Source organism: Lepeophtheirus salmonis, chromosome Z (assembly GCF_016086655.4).
Source record: "Lepeophtheirus salmonis chromosome Z, UVic_Lsal_1.4, whole genome shotgun sequence".
NCBI classification, from domain to species: domain Eukaryota; kingdom Metazoa; phylum Arthropoda; class Copepoda; order Siphonostomatoida; family Caligidae; genus Lepeophtheirus; species Lepeophtheirus salmonis.
Window position 1 is genome coordinate 5093887 of NC_092584.1, and position 6408 is coordinate 5100294.

General features: G+C 32.3%; 2 long non-coding RNA genes across 2 annotated transcripts; both read right to left on the minus strand.

The window, feature by feature from the left end:
* Nucleotides 1-259: 259 nt before the first annotated feature.
* LOC139907383 (uncharacterized) lies at nt 260-1115 on the minus strand. Its single transcript, XR_011783949.1, has 3 exons — nt 794-1115; nt 545-720; nt 260-477 (listed from the first exon to the last, which is right to left on the minus strand). It is a non-coding gene; the product is annotated as an uncharacterized lncRNA (long non-coding RNA).
* A 92-nt stretch (nt 1116-1207) lies between these two features.
* On the minus strand, nt 1208-5564 carry LOC139907380 (uncharacterized). The gene is made up of 4 exons (XR_011783944.1): nt 4557-5564; nt 1860-4499; nt 1583-1785; nt 1208-1528 (listed from the first exon to the last, which is right to left on the minus strand). It is a non-coding gene; the product is annotated as an uncharacterized lncRNA (long non-coding RNA).
* Between the last annotated feature and the right edge of the window lie 844 nt (nt 5565-6408).

Below are 6408 nucleotides of genomic sequence, written 5' to 3' on the forward strand. Positions count from 1 at the left end.
TCACACACAAAAAAATAACAAAAAACAAACAATTGATGGCTCAGTTAAAGTGTTGTATAACGAAATGAATAAATATAACAATATATCAAAAGCTTTGCCAAAATGAACAAGTCAAATTTTTCACTATACATATATGCAAACAAAATATTATTGTATTCAAAGTATTCAAATTGATTGACAAGTATTGGTAGACTTTCTAAAACTATAGGAATTAAATACTGTGATATTACCTTTTATTTTGCTAAATTATATATTTTGCTTATTGTAAGTTATGACAAATTAAAAACTATTTAACATAGCTAATACATATCTTTTTCGAATCAACATTTTGTATATTGTTACAGGTTTATAAAATATCATAATTAAAGATGTTGATGTTTATTTAATTGGAATTTGAAGAGGATTTTGATTTTCCAAGGTTGTTAAGATTATCATTTTATTCATTTAGAGAGAGAAAGATATGTATAATCTAATCACCTATGCATGAAAAATGAAGAGTGCGAGTAGTTATAATGATTTGTTGTCAAGTTTTAAATCTAAGTACCTGAAGTATAACGTTGGATCGATATCACAGTAATTCCTGTCTATATAATTTAATAGAACATAATGACAGCCAAGATAAGAAAATAAATTTTTATTTTCCCTTTTTTTTTTTCTTTAATATCTCGTGTGTTGCCATTCTTTCAGGGTCTATGATCAGAGTGATCCTGAATTAGAATACTATATAAAAAATTTAATTACGGACAGATATTTTAATATATGTTAAAACTTTTTATACATTCAATATACGTACAATAATTTACCAATATTTAATTCCATCTGACATCCCTGGTACTGTAAAAAGCTGACCGATAGGTACAGGTCTCAAAGCAACTTGTGTTCTTTGCTTTTCTTGTCTATTATCCTAAATGTGTTACTTAGTGAAAAAAAATATATGTGCAAAAAATAAACACAGTCCGAGGTGGGTCTGGAAGCCCACTGAGCCCTTGAAGTTTTTGAACTAAGCTGCATTATAGTAAAAATTCCAAGTCACACTTTCCCTCACATTACCTTGTTTGGTATCCAATCTATATTTTTATATATAATTATTGTATATTCCTGTGAAAATACGTTGGTTTAAATGCTCGACGATGCCGCCCTTTGTTTAAAATAAAGGAGAAGAAGAAAAATTATACCGTTCCATTGATGTACATTAAAACGGAAAAAAAGAAACTGAATGATGACTAAAATTTGTACTATATACTTTTGCAATTTTTATTTTGAAATTGTGCCCCTGTGTACTTACAAAAGTTGAAAAAAAACCGCTATAATGGTATTGGTAATGGGTTAACAGTGTAGCATGGCATATTAAACCGGATTCCGCCACCCAATTTGTGGGCAGTTCCTGTTGTGGCACTTTCAAAAAGATAATGGTGAAAAGTTAGCGAACACAGACACCTTAATGGGAATCTGGAATGACTATTCGTTACTATTCAGTTGAAAATGTTCTACAATAGGTAAATATTCCTATCCTTTCGAATCATCAATGCTATAAATTAATACTTGATCTTCTCAGTGAAAACTGCAAATTACGTCAAATTACCTTTTTCTCGTTGGGGAAGTAAAAAAAAAAACTAGACAAAGCTTGAGTCTGAGAACCACTCCTTGGCAAAACACTTTTTTTATGGGTTGAAGAAGAAGATAAAGCATTTTGTCATTCATGAAATCAGATCCGTTGTTATCATTTGCTGTTGTAGAAGGAAAGAACGCGGGAAAAAAATCGATAACTAATGTGGTATCGATTTACTAAAATAAGAATACTTTAAGTGACATTGAGGGATCAATTTCAAGACATTGAAAAATGTTATTTATAATTATACCTCCAACATGATGACGAAAAGGTGACCACAAGAGTGCGCGGTCAAGATTAATTTGAATAGAAATGCAATTAGCTGTAATAAGGCTCCAAAAGAATTGGGATTTTCTCTGTAGTGAGGAGCGCAGAAAAAGTTGACCTGGAAAAATACGATGCAGATAAGAAAGACCAACCTTTTTTTCAAAAACCGAAATAATTTCGGACCTCAGGGGGCCCAAGGATCCCCTCCGATTTCACTGATTTTTGTAGACAAGTTTCCATGACTCTTAATCTATTAACTGTATATTTAATGTGATTCTTAATCTTAACACCCATGTAAGTATCGATATTCTATTCCTTAAAATTATGCGCATATTTTCTAACAACATTATTTGATAATAAAAAAATGCATTTGAATGGAGTTACTGTAAACATTTTCCATTTGTTAATATGCCTCAAACCTTAAGGCGTGGTATTTTCATGTGCGTGTTTAATCCTCTTTACATTAAAATAGATTTTTTAGCAATATAAAAGTTTTATGTGCCTTCAGTATTTATAATATATGATACTATTAGCATTAATGAACAAATTGAATAATATTTACCATTATTTTGATACCTGTAAGGACATTATTTAAAATAAAAGTTGCAGTATTGCATTTTGTAGTCTGTTGGGTATAAATTATTTGTAAGTTTATATCATTAAAGCAAAATGTATCTTTCTGTCTGTTTGTATGACAAAAAGTCACAGGGTGCACTGTACACACTGTTCCCCCCTATATGTATGTAACCAAACATGATGCACGTGTATAAAGGGTGCATTATATATACATTGTGGTCCTTCATGTATATCATTATCATATTGGGATCTAATAAATAATAATGTAGTCGTATTAAAGACAAAAGAAGGACTCGGAGTCGAATATGGACTGTGGGTGGAGGCTGTAAGCTCATCTCTTATGAAGTATTAGAGAGGCAGAGAGAAGAGGTACTTGGTGTCGATCCATGTTCTGGGAAATGAGACTGAAGGAGATCACATGGAGCCAATCCATGGAATGATGGATGAGACCAGAGGTTTTAATTTTGCCTGTTCGGGAGTAATATATGGGAGGAGAAGGACTCGGAGTCGATCAATGGACTGAGGGTTATGTGTTTGTCTCTTATTGAGTATTACAGGAAGGAGATCCCGTGGTGCCGATCTGTAGAATGCGAGAAAGGGTCGGAGTTTTTCTCATATGGGGTAAATTATTGGAGGAGAGGAACTAATAGTCGATCTGTGACCGAGGGATGAGGCCAGAAGAGATCATATCTCATTATGTACTGTACTATGAATTTTTCTTGCATCTTGGCCTCATACCTCCATCTAAGTATAGACTCCAAGTGCCTTTCAACCCATCTTCCCAAAGTTATTTTCTTATTATTAAAAGGATACAATAATTCCATCTTCAACTATCACCTTACGCAGTCTCTAATTTCAAGATAGAAAGAAAAATTATGACGTTAGAGTAAAGTAATACAGTTTTCCCAACCTTCATGTTGATTTCAAAAATCCCAAGATGATATCATTGAACTCTTCATTTGCAATAGAGTTGAACTTGTGTGAAAATTTTATAGACTTACAATTCAACATGATCTCAGACTCAAAATCTCGACTTGAACTCGAAAATCAATTCATTTTTTGATTGAATATTAGGTGGATAATCCATTCAAAAATTGAAAGACTTGCCCTTTTTGGTAAAAACTTGAGACTTGACTCTTTCTTGCACTATGCAAATGTTTTCCGCTTCTGAAAACTCACTTAAAATGAAGCCCTTGGATATCATATATATAATATTTACTGCTTCTTTCAAACTAAAGAACAACTAACAATAAATTTATAAATTTAGACAAATTGCGGTTTAATACGTAATTAAATTTTTTAACAAATGTTATGTATTGTCATGAATTTACATTTAATTCATTATTTGTAAACTTAAGTATATAACTCCGCCTACATACTCTTTATTCAACCACACAAAAAGAATAGCATCCTAATAGATTCAAACAAATAATGCACCTTAATTACTCTGTACATTGATCACAAAGAATATTCCATTGTTTATGCATCCTAATGCACCTTATGCGCAGCTCAAAAATGTATTTGGATTGAATTGCATAACTCTGACAGATGAATATATTTATTTTTCCATCCATATCTCATAAATAAATTAATTTCAAACATTTATCGTCACTTAAATAATTAACAATTTATGCCAAAATATATGAGTCATATACAGGGTACTCGAGCTATCAGTGCGATGAAAAAGATTCTTTTTAACGCAATTTGCTCTCCAACCAATTATCAAAATAAAAATAAAGCCAGATTCTGAAAGCCGGGTGGAATCTGATTTATTTTATTCAATAAAATCACCTGCAAGTTAAATAATAGTTTCTTTACAAGGCCGAAAGTGCAAGCAGGCGTTCGCCACTAGGCATCTTGGCAAATCCAGGAATGCCTTCTACATCAGACTTATTAGTTCGTCCTTCTTGTTGCAGGGGCTGCTCGTACCCCACACAAAAAATACAACAGACATAGATCCAACGAACTTTGAGGGCAAAAGTTCAAGGATAATTAGTCGTTCAAATGGTATTGGAGCCATGTGAGAAACTTTTTTCATTGCTATTGCCTGAAAGTAACCTTTAAAGATCTCAAATTCCATCCTAAGCCATCAAAAATAACATACAAAGAGACAAATCATTTAAGGTTGCAGAAATTCTCCATGCAGGAATCCACTAAAAGAACATTGATGATTTAAGTTAACCACAAGACTGTCTACAGCACAAAGAAGCTTAAGGAATCTGACAAATCCTTTAAAGAGACGCCTGGTCCATAATTCCAAATGCTTTACACTGTAATCAAAATGGTCATCCAGATTGAGCCAACCAAGTTCATGAGTTCAAATTCCACAGAATTTGGCGTTTCAAGAAACACTGTGAGTCGAGGCATCTAGAAGAAGAGAAGGGAGATCCTTGGTAATGAAAAAAGACCATTTATTATTCTATATATTTAAAAGAAGAATATTATTCATTGCAAAAGTCTCCTTACAACATTTAGTCAGCCTGATCTGGTGGATTCAGTATCTTTTCAAACGATTAAATCAGATCCCCAACCGCCAGAAAAATAGGTTCATTACTTCCGGAAACCCTAACTAACACCGGGCCAGTATGATCATTCTCAGGGCTATTATCTTGAATGGGTTGAAATCGACACTCTTATTGTTTAAATAAGGATAACGGCCTACTTTGTTTAATTATGTAAGCAAGATCAAGGCAAAAATCTTGCCATCAAGCCATATCAATTTCCTTGAAATGAAGTGTTCCTTCAACAAGACTATACACCAGTCCACTTCTCCAATGTGACTTAGTCCTTTCTCCATTACCAAATTTCCTTCAAAAACTATCTATTCTCCATACTTGATGGATACAAAAACCCTAAGCTTTCCATTTTGGAAGCACGTTGAACCCAAATATTATCGTATATGTACTTTTAACATAGAAAAGCCCTTAACCGTCTATCGAGTCAGAGTAGGATTTAAGGGTAACTAACTTCAATAGATACATAGATCCGCATGTTGGAGGGTATCATTTAGGCTAAGGGAGGTCACATTAAAGTTTAAAATATCTCATGTACGTAATTCCACTAAAATAGACGAAATGAAAGCTTATTGCTTAAGAGGTTCCAGAACTTTATTATGAATAATATACAATTAAAGTTGAACAATATAACATCGTCGAACGAAAAAAAAACAACCAACTATGTTTAACAGAAACAAAAGATTTTCTATCGCAGGAGATTAAATTCATACAACTGTTAGTATATCCATCAATTATTTTGTTACATGTGTTTAGAGCAGTGTTGGAATCAATCATTACTTTAACTTGGAACAAAATCAAACTATTTTCTGAAAATTTCAAGAAATCACCCAATAAGTTTTTTTTGGAAAAATATAATATATCAAACTTGAAATATTCGACTAATAATATTTTGTAAAATTTCTATTCTCACAACTCAAAATGGAGGTAAAACAACAACACTACGTTCTTCTTAAAAGAAGACCCAGACACGTTACATGTTTAATTATTTCTAGAACTGATCTTGTTAGTCAAGAAAGTTTGTCTGAAGAAGCAATTTATCACAGGAGAAATAATTTGGCTTGAAGTAGCTCTCAAGTACCATCATCAACTTTCAAACTGTTCATATCTTCATAACAACTCTTATAAATGTAGCAACTTAGTTAAATGGATACAGTGATTGGAAAATATATTCTCTTGGACTCGATTCCCAATAATTAGTCCCTCCGTCATGTCTAGAGAAGGAGGTATACATATAATTAGAGATCTTTTTAATATACCCTCGATAGCGGGAGCGACTTCTTATAGTAGCAGCCTTAACATACTTTTTAAACATTAATAGGCCAATTTTATATACATATTTATTGAAAAGAGTTATAAACAGATACTTTAGTACATAAATCATTAATCGGCAACATATTTTATTTTATTGCCATAACTAATTAGAAAATAAAGCATTTAGTT